A 13336-nucleotide genomic window follows, 5' to 3' on the forward strand; every position below is an offset into this window, starting at 1 on the left:
TTTTTGCCATTTCTTGGGCTGCTCCAGAAATGGAGGTTCCCAGGCTAGGGGTCAAATTGGAGCTGTAGCTGCCGGCCTTCACTGCAGGATCCCAGCCCTGTCTGCAAGCTACATCACAGCTCACAGCAACGCTGGATCCTTAACCCACTGAGCAAGGCCAGGGATCGAACCTGCAACCTCATGGTTCCTAGTCGGATTCATTAGCCACTGAGCCACAACAGGAACTCCAAAACCTACTTTTCTAATTGTGCTTTTATACACACACACACATACATATTTTTCCCCCCACACTTAAAGTTGACTGACTGGCGTTTCCAGGAAGTCTCCAAACTAGCGCTGGGACCCAGCACCAAGCTGACTGAAGCATGGCTGTCGGAGGCTCTGGCAGCACGGGCCACAGAAGGGGCCTTCAAGGTCTTCCCACCCCCACTCTGTGCAGCAGCAATTTTTAACCCCAAAGGCCAGACCGTAAACATTTTAGGGAGTTTCCTTGTGATGCAGCAGGTTAAGGATCTGGCATTGTCACTGCAGCAGCCTGGCTTGCTACTGTGTATAGAGGTTGATTCCTGGCCCAGGAATATGCCTCGAACATGGCCAAAAAAAAAAAGAATTTAGGTTTTCTACTCCATATTGTCTCTGTTAACGTCTGGACTTGCCAGCATGGCAGGAAGATAGCCACAGATGATATGTAAGTGAATGACTATGGCCAGTTAAACTTTATTTGCAAAAACAGGCAGAGTAGTTTGACAGCCCAAGCATGATTCTCAAATTTTAGCTCACACCAGAATCTCCTGGGGAGCGTCTTCCAATACCAATTGCTTGGCCCCACCCCCATCGTTTTGACTCTGTGGGTCAGAGCTAGGGCCTGTATTTGCATTTCTAACTACTTCTGGCTGCTGCAGGTCTGAGAGCCACTTTGAGAACCACTGAAGCTTCCCTTCTCCCTTCTTTCTCAGTGCATATGCCTAGTGCATGTATAGCATTTACTGTTTGTATCATGGTTAGTGGTTTGTGTGTGGGTCTCTGGGATCCTTTTATTCCTTTTTGGTCTTTTTAGGGCCATACCTGTGACATATGGAGGTTCCCAGCTAGGAGTCCAATTGGAGCTGTAGCTGCTGGCCTACACCACAGCCACAGCCACAGCCACACAGGATCCGAGCTGCATCTGCAACCTACACCACAGCTCACGGCAATGCTGGATCCTTAACTCACTGAGCGAGGCCAGGGATCGAACCTGCATGCTACTGGATGCTAGTCAGATTCGTTTCCACTGAGCCACGATGGGAACTCCTCTGGGATCCTTTCATAATCATCTTGCCAGTGCCTGACCAACCCTAGCAACTGCTCATATTTCGATGCCTGAACTCAGGTGAGGTCACAGCTACTGGAACCCTGGGCCCGGCCCTGCTCCTTGGTGGACATTTCTCTCTGGAGCTCTGTGCAACCCGGGCCCAGCCCTGCCATGGAGAAGAGAAAAAGGGACTTTGCCCCCCTGGCTGTCCAGAAACAGATCAGGAAAGGAGACATTCCCTGCTCAGACTAGACCTTGAACCTAGACTGTTTTCTAAGGAAATAAAATGAGGTTTGGGGGTTTGGTTTGTTTAATTTTGTATTTTTTTGCTTCACATGGATTACTGTATTTTGAGATGTGTGAGTATGGGAGGTTAAACCCAGATATCTGACTGTTGTGGAAAACTACTTTTTCTGATTTACAGAGATAAGGAATGACCTGCATTCAGGGCTTTTTCTCAGATCAGGCATAATTCAATTTGGTCCTAATTAAAAATGAATATTTCAGGAGTTCCTGTTATGGCTCAATGGGTTCAGAACCCAAACTTATATCCATGAGGACACAGGTTTGATCCCTGGCCTTGCTCAGTGGGCTAAGGATCCGGCGTTGCCATGCCCTGTGGTGTAGGTCACAGACGAGGCTCGGATCTGGCTGTGGCGTATGCGGCAGCTATAGCTCTGATTTGACCCCTAGTCCAGGAACTTCCATATGCCGCAAGTGCAGCCTCTCCTTGCTGGTGGGAACAGAGGAGGCCCCGGCCAGGGCTCACCACATCACCAGAGACAGGGAGCCACTCTGTCCTGGGCTGGTCGCAAATTCCAACTGTAGTAAACACCGTCCCTTTCCCAGCTCCCAGGCCTCTCCAACAGTAGCTTACCCAGGAATTCCTTTGATCTGTGAATTTTCAAGACCATCCATACCTATCCCGTGCCTCACTCTCTCCTTTCCTAACAGACAAAACAAGGAGAATGGAATTCTTCCCCTTTTTACCTCCACGGGCTCTGTGAACACTGCCCAAAGTCCAGACATCAGCTGCTCATCTAGACTGTGGAGTGGAAAGCTACGGGCCATGACCCAGTCACCTGGAGCACATGAAGTTAGCGCAGCGAAGGAAGGGGCAGGACTGACCAGAGTGGCTTAGAACTCCTTCGGATATTCCCTGTCCCCGCCACCTCGTTACCCCTGCCTGCCAATCAGTTTTGCATCAATAAACTTTATGTTCCGGGGCTTTGCCAGAAGAATGAAAGGAGAGCAGCTAAAGACTGATCTCTGACCTTGGCACGTAAACAGCCTACAGATTGGACTTGACAGTTAATAAAGGAAAAGCCCAGCAATTCTCTGATGCCTTTTTGCCTTAATTAGATTGAGCATTCACAAGCTTTGGGGAAATCTTCAATTTGAAGAGAGAGACCCCACAAGGCAGGAATTCACATCTCTACTCATTCATCCGTTCAGACGGTTAGCCCCTCAGTCAATAGTTACTGACATTGGTGACGCCCTATTACCTGTGCTTTTGAGCACAGTGGCTGCAAGAATTCCCAAAGTCCACACTGTGCCCTCCTAGAAAACAGCATCCAGCTCAGCAGCCAAGAGCACACAACACTGAGCTGGACCCTATTCAGACAAAACTGAGCCTGAGTTCCTTATTCTGCTGGGTGACCTTTGGCAAGTTATTTAAACTGTGGGTCCTCAGCTTCCTCTTGGGGTTAATAATACCATCTGCCAAGGGGTGTCATCAAAACTAAGTGAGAACATCTGTAGAAGGCTCTCAGCACTGAGCCTGATGCTCAGCAAGCACTGCAGACGCGGAGGGCCTAGCACAGTGCCCAGGGCCCACTGGGCCAGCTCTCAGAGCTGAGAAGCTACTTCCCCTCCCCTGATGCTCTGCCAGCCACTAGGCAGCCGATGATGCTATCTGTGGTCTTTGCCTTCAATGGTCTTAGAAACCTACTGTTCACAAAGCTCTTAGCTTCTTCATCCATAAAATGGGGGTAGTGGTGATAATTGGTCTGGGAGTTTCAGGAAAGAGCATGCACAGGAGCCTGCAAACACTCTTTGCCAAGGGAGAGGACTATGGGAATAGTAGATTCTGGTAGCAGCCTCTGGCTTGTTATCAGATGTCACTGCAGCCCTGTAGGCTGTCTTTAATAATAGAAATTTAAAAATTCCTGAACCCACTTCATGCTATATTTGCTCACACACAGAGGTTTATTCAGTGTTAATCACATTAATGTGCTGTTTCATTTCACGCTGTGCGATGCCAGCCTCAGCAAGAGCCAGGAGACAGCACAATTTACTCTCAAAGGGACTCGTACTGCGTTTACCCAAAACGTCGTCGTCAAGGCATCTCAGAGCTCCAGCGACCTCTAGGCCACCCCCTTGCTCCCCCAAGGGTGCCCTGAAGCCTTAAGCAGTCTTCCTTTCAAATGTCTCTCTGCATCTCTTGGTTTTTATCCTCAATTAGAAACCTCTTAGGCAAGTGTCCAATTTTTGCTAGCCATCTTTAATCCTTAAACCACCCAGATGTGCTATTCAGTAAAAGCTCCCCATCAGGTGTCACAAGGGACCCTGAGTAAACAGAGGTGTGCAGGGTCCTTTGAGAGTCCCCAGTTCAATCCCCTCAATGTTACAGATAGAAAAACCGAGTAGCAGAGGAGTAAGGACTTAAATCTCTCTGCTGGTTCCTTCCTAAACCAATGAATAATCTCCATTCAGATCTTGAACACAAAACAACGGCTTTGCCAGTTTTTTCTTGGCTCTGCGCCCCAATCTGCCTGAAACAACCACTTGCCCTCCTGATTCCTGTCAGCCCAGAGTCTCAGATCCTACTTGGTGAAGAAAAGGTCATCACACAGGGATGCCCCCACCAGTGACCCCACGGTCCAGCACAGAACCCCAAGCTCAGGGCAACCACCAGCCTTCCCAAGGACTTTGCCCTGCACCTCTCATCCCATTTGCTCACATCATCAATGTCCCCCTTTCCACAGGGAACATTCCTGTCAACCTACACACCTCTCTCATTTTTAAGTTTTCTGCATGAAAATTTCCCTTCATTTCACACTCCCCTCCAGGTACTCTGCCTTCTCTCCTTGAAAACTCTGTTTCCACTTTCTCTTCACCTGCCCTTCACTCTCATCCCCCCACTCCCCACTTTTTAAGGAAAAATGTAAACTCACAGACAAGTTGAAAAAGTATTAAAATACCCTCTGCCCAGATTTTCTTTTTTTTTTTTTTTTTAACAAGTGGCCACACCTGCAGCATATGGAAGTTCCCGAGCTAGGGGTCAGGCCACAGCCACCGCAGAAGCAATGCCGAATAGTTATGTTGTGAGCCACAGGGGAAGTCCTGCCCAGATCTTCCAATTAGCATTTTGCCACATATGCTGTCTCTAATAGATAACACACCTATATATGATGACATATATAATACATATAATTTATATACAGATTATATATATATATATATACAGTGTGTTGTTATTGTTGAAATTCCTGAAAAGTTTCAGGCATCCTGCTCCTTCATCCCTAAATACTCAATAAATAGTATTACTACATAAAAACATTAAAAACCAGGCTTCTTTCTTACATAACCACAGACCATTATCACACCTAGGAAATTGAATGCTGAAATTAAATATAATAATCTAATGTAACGTCTATTTTCAGATTTCCCCATGTGTCTCCAAAATGTCCTCCAGAGCTTTTTTTGTTTTTTGCTTTTTAGGGCCACACCCGCACTATACGGAGGTTCCCAGGCTAGAGCTCAAATCAGAGCTACAGCTGCCAGCCTATGCCACAGTCACAGCAATGCAGGATCCGAGCCACGTCTGTGACCTTCACCACAGCTCACAGCAACATCAGATCCTTAACCCACTGAGTGAGGCCAGGGATCAAACCTGCAACCTCATGGTTCCTAGTCAGATTCATTCGTTTCCGCTCTGCCAGGACAGGAACTCCCCAGAGCTATTTTTTTAATCCAGATTTCAGTCAAGGAAGATACCCATCTCAATTTAACTTCCAGACCCACTACTCCACCCAGAGCATCCAAGGTCAGGGTGATTTCATTACCACATCTAAAAGATCATTTGCTGGCCTCAGCAGGGACTCACCCAGAGCAGTCTCCACTGAGTTTCTGGGTCACCTTACCTTCAGCTCCCCCCTCCAAGTCCTCCGAACCTGGCTGTACTAGGACCCAGCTGGTCTCATCTAGACCCAGGTGGTCTCATCTAGGCAGTGACTTTAATACCAGCTGCAATCTGATGCCACCCATGTTTCCAGCATCCAAGGCTGTTCAGTCCTGATTGTCCCCCTGATTCCAGACTAATGTACCACTCCTGCTTTTTTCTCAGCATCTCCCCTGTGACGTGCCATCAACACCTCAAGCTTCCGAGTTCCCATTATGGCTCAGTGGAAACGAACCCAACTAGTACCCATGAAGATACAGGTTCAATCCCCGGCCTCCCTCAGAGGGTTAAGGATCCTGCCTTGGAGAGAGCTGTGGTGTAGGTCGAAGACGAGGCTCATATCTGGCATTGCTGTGGCTGTCGCATAGGCTGGCAGCTACAGCTCGGAGTCTACCCCTATCCTGGGAACTTCCTTATGCCATGGGTTAGGCTCTAAAAACACACACACACACACACACACACACACACACACACACACAAATACTCAAAACTAAACGTGTCCAAATTCAAGTCTTGACGTCTTCCCCTTTTTCCCATCTCTGAATCACCCTCGTTCCACCTTTCCCTCACCAGCCCCTTAACCACTGGGGACCCTCGCCCCCTCCACCTTTCCTGCCGCCTGACCTCCGAGGTCAGGTCCACCATTAGCGGCCGGCATTGCATGGAAGCCTCCGAGAGAGAACGTCTCCTAACCCTCACCACACCCTACAGCCCATTTTCCAACAGCTCTAATCTGTTAAAATTGTAATTCAGGTCGGGCCACTCCCTGTCCTAAAACCCTCCAATAACTTCCCTTTGGAGTAAGAAAAGCTCCCAACTCTGAAGGGTTAAGCCCTCGGTGGTCTAGCCCCGCTTCTCTCCAACCTCCTCCCCCATTCCCTCTGGTAATCATACCCTGGCCGCCCTTTAGCTCCTTGAATGCCAAGGCTTTCCGACCTCAGGGCTTTCGTTTGGACTGGCTCTGCCTCTGTTGCTATGACCTTGCCCTGGGTCTCAAGGTTGCCCTCTTCACGGCACACCCCTAAGCTCACGCCACCCCCTCGAGGCAACCTCCTGGGGAGGGCTCTGATTGGCTTAGCCGGTGTCACATGCACACCCCTGTCCAATCATCTGTGGCAGAGAACAGGTCACTGGGCAGAAACATGGCTGAGCCACTCTGGCTCTGTCTGGGGTTGAAGGGTTGGGGAAGAGGAGCGGTGTTTGGGGAAGAGGCGGACAACGTCTCTAAGTCTCTGCTTGGTCTCTCAGCACCGCCTAGCCTATTGGGAATTACTTTTTTTTTTTTTTTTTTTTTTTTTTGTCTTTCCGTCTTTTTTGGGCTGTACCCTCAGCATATGGAGGTTCCCAGGCTAGGGGTCCAATCAGAGCTGTAGCTGCCAGCCTATGCCACAGCCACAGCAACGCGGGATGCCAGCCGCATCTGCGACCTACACCACAGCTCGGGGCAACGCCAGATCCTTAACCCACTGAGCGAGGCCAGGGATCGAACCCGTGTCCTCATGGGTGCCAGTCAGGTTCCTTAACTACTGAGACAGGACGGGAACGCCCCAATTACTCCTTTTATTTTTCTAATAAAAAGTTGTTTGTGGTAAGTTCCTGCTGTGGTGCAATGGGATCAGCAGCGCCACTGCAGCACCAGGACCAGGTTCCGTCCTACACCTGGCACAGTGGGTTAAAGGATCCAGCAAGAATTGCCACAGCTGCAGCATACGTTGAAACTACAGCTGGGATCTGATCCTTGCCCCCATCCCACTCCTATGGCTCCATGGTTTGAGCCAAGAAAAGGAATGTATAGGTACTGATAAAAAAGCTTATAAATAGAGAAAGCAAAGGAGTTCCTGCTGTGGCACAGTGGGTTAAGGATCAGGCCTTATCTCTGTGGCAACTCCAGTTCCATCCCCAGCCCCCGTCCAGTGGGTTATGGATCCTGTGGTGTAGGCCACAGCTGCACTTGATCCCTGGCCCCAAAACTTCCATATGCCCTGGGTGCAGCCGAAAAAGAGAAAAAATACAGAAAATAACAAGGGAGAAAAACCCAGGATTTCACCAGCTGATGATAACCATTGTTAGCCTCTACTGCCTCTGTGGTCTCCCTGGACAATCTCCCACCCTGAACCATGCATGGATCCTATATTCTGCTTTTCAGGGTGTAGATCTGGATTCCTTCTCCAATTTTTTTGTTTCAGGTCTCACTCAGATCTCATTTTGCAGTGGCTTCAGCAACCACCTTTATGCTGGTGATTCCCACTGAAATCTTCTCCTAACAGTTTCCTAGTTACAAATTTGTATGTGGCTGAGTTTTTGAGGGCATGAGTCTGCTGTGTCCCTCTTTGCCTGGCAAAGCAATAAAGCTATTCTTTTTTTTTTTTTTTTTTTTTTTTTGTCTTTTTGCCATTTCTAGGGCCGCTCCCATGGCATATGGAGGTTCCCAGGCTAGGGGTCGAATCAGAGTTGTAGCCGCCTGCCTATGCCAGAGCCACAGCAACATGGGATCCGAGCCGCGTCTGGAACCTACACCACAGTTCATGGCAACACTGGATCGTTAACCCACTGAGTAAGGGCAGGGATCAAACCCGCAACCTCATGATTCCTAGTCGGATTTGTTAACCACTGCGCCACGACGGGAACTCCCAATAAAGCTATTCTTTTCTCCAAATTTGTGTGTGGCTGTTGGATGGCTCCACATGATGGCCGTGGATGGTTCAAACTAGGAGGCTCATTACTCTCCATACCCTGAAATCTCTTCCTCCTCTTGATTGAAGACCTAATTATGGCATTGATGAAATAATATTCATATTTTAAGGCAAGATAAAAAAAATTTAAAGAAAATTTGTCTTTGCCTGTTTGGGCCTCTTCTCTCCCCTATAGTGTGTGGTGTGCAACTGAACTAATTGGACCTCCGCAGGAGATAACCTTCCTTCTTACTCTTGTAAGCGGCCACAGGACCCATGACTCACTTCTCACTCTGTGTAGATCTGGATTGTGTCAATTGTCAATAATACATCATTTTTTTTTTTTTTGTCTTTTCTAGGGCTGCACCTGAGGCATATGGAGGTTCCCAGGTTAGGGGTCCAATTGGAGATGTAGCCACCAGCCTACACCACAGCCACAGCAACATGGGATCCGAGCCTCATCTGCGACCTACACCACAGCTCAAGCAATGCTGGATCTTTAACCCATTGAGCAAGTCCAGGGATTGAACCCACGATCTCATGGTCCCTAGTCAGATTTGTTAACCACTGAGCCATGACGAGAATTCCAATAATACATCATTTGGAGTTCCTGTCATGGCTCAGTGGTAACGAGCCCAACTAGTATCCATGAAGATTCAGGTTTGATCCTGGCTGCTCTCAGTGGGTTAAGGATCCAGCATTGCCGTGAGCTGTGGTGCAGGTGGCAGACATGGTTCGGATCCTGAGTTCCTATGGCTGTGGTGTACTCTGACAGCTGCAGCTCTGATTTGACCCCCCTAGCCTGAGAACGTCTACATGCCGCATATGCGGCCCTAAAAAGCAAACAAACATCCTAAGTTGCTGTGGCTGTTGCTGGCAGCTGTAGCTCCAATTTGAACCATAGCCGTATGCCACGAGTGCAGCCCTAAAAGGCTAATAATAATAATAATAATAATAATACCTCATTTGTACTATGCATGACAGGAACTCCTGTACTGTGCTTTGACCTGTGATGGACAGAACAGTCCTCCGACCTTTCTAAAGGACCTAAAAAACAAAAACAAACAAACAAAAAAAAATGGAGTTCCCATCATGGCTCAGTGGAAACAAATCTGACTAGTATCCATGAGGACACAGGTTTGATCCTGGCCTCCCTCAGTAGGTTAAGGATCCAGCGTTGCCATGAACTGTGGTGTAGGTCGAAGATGCGGCTCGGGTCTGGCATTGCTATAGCTGTTGTGTAGGCCAGCAGCTACAGCCACGATTTGACCCCTAGCCTGGGAACTTCCATATGCCAGGTGTGGCCCTAAAAGACAAAAAAAAAAAAAAAAAAAAAGACTTTTCTGAAGGACTGTCTTTGGGTTATAATCCTGAGGTTAGCTACAATAAAACGTTCCATTTCTTTCTTAGATCAACAATTGATTTTTTTTTTTTTTCTTTTTCTTTTCTTCGGCCACATCCACATGGAAGCTCCTGAGCTAGGGATAGAGATGCAATCCAAGCCACACCTTCAGCAATGCTGGGTCTTTAACTGGCTGCACCAGAGCGGGAATTCCCTCAGCTATTGATTTTTTTTTTTTTTTTTGCCATTTCTTGGGCCGATGCCACGGCATATGGAGTTTCCCAGGCTAGGGGTCTAATCAGAGCTGTAGCCGCCGGCCTACGCCACAGCCACAGCAACGCAGGATCCGAGCCGTGTCTGCAACCTACACCACAGCTCACGGCAACACCGGGTGATTTTTTTCATGAATAGAATCACATGGTTAAAATCAGAAACTTCAAAAAAAAAAAAAAAAAAAAAAAAAAGACAAAAAAAAGAAGTTCCCGTCGTGCCGCAGTGGTTAACAAATCCGACTAGGAACCATGAGGTTGCGGGTTCCGTCCCTGCCCTTGCTCAGTGGGTTAATGATCTGGCGTTGCCGTGAGCTGTGGTGTAGGTTGCAGATGCAGCTCGGGTCAGGCGTTGCTGTGGCTGTGGTGTAGGCCGGTGGCTACAGCTCCGATTGAACCCCTAGCCTGGGAACCTCCATATGCCGCGGGAGCGGCCCAAGAAATAGCTAAAAAATAAAAAAATAAAAAATAAAAAAATAAATAAAATAAAATCAGAAACTTCAAGGTTATTCTCAGTTGTTCTCACCCCCTGCCTCCCTCACCTTATGTACTCATTACCCATCTCATCATTTGTACCAGTTAAATGTGGCCGCACCTCATTCCTGCCTTTCTGTCCTCACTTCTACAGCATTGGTTCATCCAGGCTCAGGACTAGAGGAACCTTCTCCCTGACCTCCTTGCTTGCTTCTCTACCACCTCCCCCTCCTCCCCATCCCCACTTTCATTCCCTGTGATTATCTCTCTGAATTGTTGCCAGAGGTGACTTTCTTTCTCTCTTTTTTGGTCTTTTTTTTTTTTTTGCCCTTTCTAGGGCTGCTCCTGCGGCACATGGAGGTTCCCAGGCTGGGGGTCAAATCAGAGCTGCAACCACCAGCCCACACCAGAGCCACAGTAACGTGGGATCGGAGCCTCGTCTGTGACCTACACTGTAGCTCACAGCAACAGGGAGCTTAACTCACTGAGCAAGGCCAGGGATCAAACCTGCAACCTCATGGTTCCTAGTCGGGTTTGTTAACCACTGCGCCACGATGGGAACTCCTCTTCCTTTTTTCTTTTTGGCCATGCCTATGACATGTGGAAGTTTCTGGGTCAGGGATTGAAGCCAAGCCACAGCCATGACCTAGACCACAGCAGTGACAAAACCAAACCTTCAACTGCTAGACTACCAGAGGTAACTTGATAACTTTCTTTCTTTTCTTTCTTCTTTTTTTTTTTTCCAGAGCTGCATCCCCAGTACATGGCGGTTCCTAGGCTAGGGGTCAAATTGGAGCTGCAGCTGCTGCTGCCAGCATAAGCCATAGCCACAGCAATGCCAGATCGGAGCCACGTCTGTGACATACAGTCACAGCTCACAGCAACACTGGATCCTTTAACACACTGAGCAGGGCCAGGGATTGAACCTGCATCCTCGTGTACACCAGTCGGGTCTGTTACAACTAAGCCACAACTGGAACTCCCAGAGGCAACTTTCTTAAATGTCCATGCAGTTATTCTGTTTTCCTACTTTCAGTTTCTACACTGGCCCTCTACTGCCTGCAAGATAAACTGCAAATTCCTCAGCATGGCATTTGAAGCCTCCAGGGGTGGAACTGACTAGAAGACATTTCTAATTCTCATGAGACTCTCAGAGAGCAGCTCCATGCACCATCCTTCCAAAACAACTGTGATTCTCTTTGCTTCTCTTCCCTGTACTGTGGTCTTTGTGAAATTCCTTTCCTTTGGCTGGATTCCATCATCCCATCTCCATCCACCTAGTAAAACTCTTCACCTGCCAAACCCTGCCTGAGGGTTACCTGTTTTGCGACCTCCTCTCTGAAGAGTCCTGCTCTTCTGTGCTCTAGGAAAATGCCATTTATAGAAAACATTTCCATAGGAATAAATGTAAAAAGATTGGATTTTTTTTTCCTTGATGCCACAGACGCCACTATTTCCAACGTCTCACTGAGACTTCTCCCAGTTAGTCTGCCCTATATGCATATAGAAATGTAAAGACTTGATACAACAATTCTTTCCACAGATGTTTTCCTGAGATATGGGCTGGGCAGGGGCGGGGGGGGGGGGGCAGAGTGAGGAGTTTACCCATATCTACCTCTCTTGGCTCTGCCCCTCCATCTGGGAGGTGATGCCACCTGAGGGACCTGGTCACATTGTGACTTTCACAGGTCCTGAGCACTTTTTAAAATTTATTTTATTTTTATTTTCTAATTTTATGGCTGCGCCCATGACATATGAAAGTTCCCTGGCCAGGGACTGAATCTGAGAGGCAGCTGAGACCTACATTGCAGCTGTGGCAATGCCAGATCCCAATGTGCTGCACTGGGGACCAAACCTGCACCTCCCCAGAGATCTGAGCTGCTGTAATCGGATTTTTAAGCAACTGTAACACGGTGGGAACTCCAGCCCTGTGCACTTTTGATTTCATGAGTCCTCTGCTCTATTCATAAATTTTTAAAACAAACTTAACTGGTATAAAAACAAACATAATCTGGAGTTCCCGTCGTGGCGCAGTGGTTAACGAATCTGATTAGGAACCATGAGGTTGTGGGTTCGATCCCTGGCCTCAGTCAGTGGGTTAAGGATCCGGCGTTGCCGTGAGCTGTGGTGTAGGTTGCAGATGCAGCCCGGGTCAGGCATTGCTGTGGCTGTGGTGTAGGCTGGCAGCTGTAGCTCAGATTAGACCCCTAGCCTGGGAACCTCCATATGCCATAGGTGCTGCCCTAGAAAAGACCAAAAAAAAAAAAAAAAAAAAAAAAAAAAAAAAAAAAAAAAACCCAAACCAAACCAAACAAAAAACCCAAACATAATCTAGCTACCTTCATTAATGTATATTCATTATTATCCTATTTTTTTTGGTTTTAAAATAAGTCAAAAGTTAAGCATTTTCAAGGGCCCCTAAAAGTGTCCTAGGCCCAAGTCACTGCACTGAAAAGAAGACTGTGCCCTGTGCCCATATGAAGAAGCTGATCCTGGCTGAGGGTAACAGCCTGAAACTTACTGAAAGCTCCAAGGTTTTATCTCCTCTTGACGGCTCTTTGGGACCTCAGAGAAGAAATGCAGATTAGTGCTTCCTGCTCTAATCTTATCAAGACTCACTCAATAACACATGGTTATTCTTTCCAGGCAAAAGTTTCCAAGAGACATACCATTTATATAACTGCTAAATACACAACATATGATGAAGTATGTCTTATGCAAACTAGTCTTGTAAATACAGAATAGCTCACAGAGGTTGGCTTTCAATGTACTCCCCCACAAAGAGTTGGGATTGAGTTATAGGGGCCACTAGGGCTCTGCCGGATAATTATCTTTTTTTTTTCTTTTTCTTTTTGCTTTCTAGGGCTGCACCTCCGTGGCATATGGGGGTTCCCAGGCTAGGGATCAAATAGGAGCTACAGCTGCCGGCCTACGTCACAGCCACAGCAGCGCCCGACCCAAGCTATACCACAGTTCATGGCAATGCTGAATCTTTAATCCACTGAGGGAGGCCAGGGATCAAACCCACAATCTCATGGTTACTAGTCAGGTTTGTTAACCTCTGAGCCACAATGGGAACTCCTATTAACATTGTTTATGTGTAAT

General features: G+C 47.6%; 1 protein-coding gene and 1 long non-coding RNA gene across 2 annotated transcripts in view; one reads left to right on the plus strand and one right to left on the minus strand.

Annotated features, from left to right (window-relative positions):
• Positions 1-4637, minus strand: part of TLK2 (tousled like kinase 2) — a 142628-nt gene extending 137991 nt beyond the window's left edge. Inside the window, exon 1 of the mRNA XM_084984143.1 lies at positions 4584-4637. The gene's annotated coding sequence lies outside the window, so the exon portion shown is untranslated. The remainder of the gene's footprint in view (positions 1-4583) is intronic.
• LOC146398066 (uncharacterized) overlaps positions 1-13336 on the plus strand; it is a 1038644-nt gene that overhangs the window by 697587 nt on the left and 327721 nt on the right. The gene's annotated exons all lie outside the window — the stretch shown is intronic.

This window comes from Sus scrofa, chromosome 12 (assembly GCF_054392235.1).
Source record: "Sus scrofa isolate SSC_HxYL_T2T_F1_AM1 chromosome 12, Sscrofa_HxYL_maternal_Yorkshire_Landrace_v2.0, whole genome shotgun sequence".
NCBI classification, from domain to species: Eukaryota; Metazoa; Chordata; class Mammalia; order Artiodactyla; family Suidae; genus Sus; species Sus scrofa.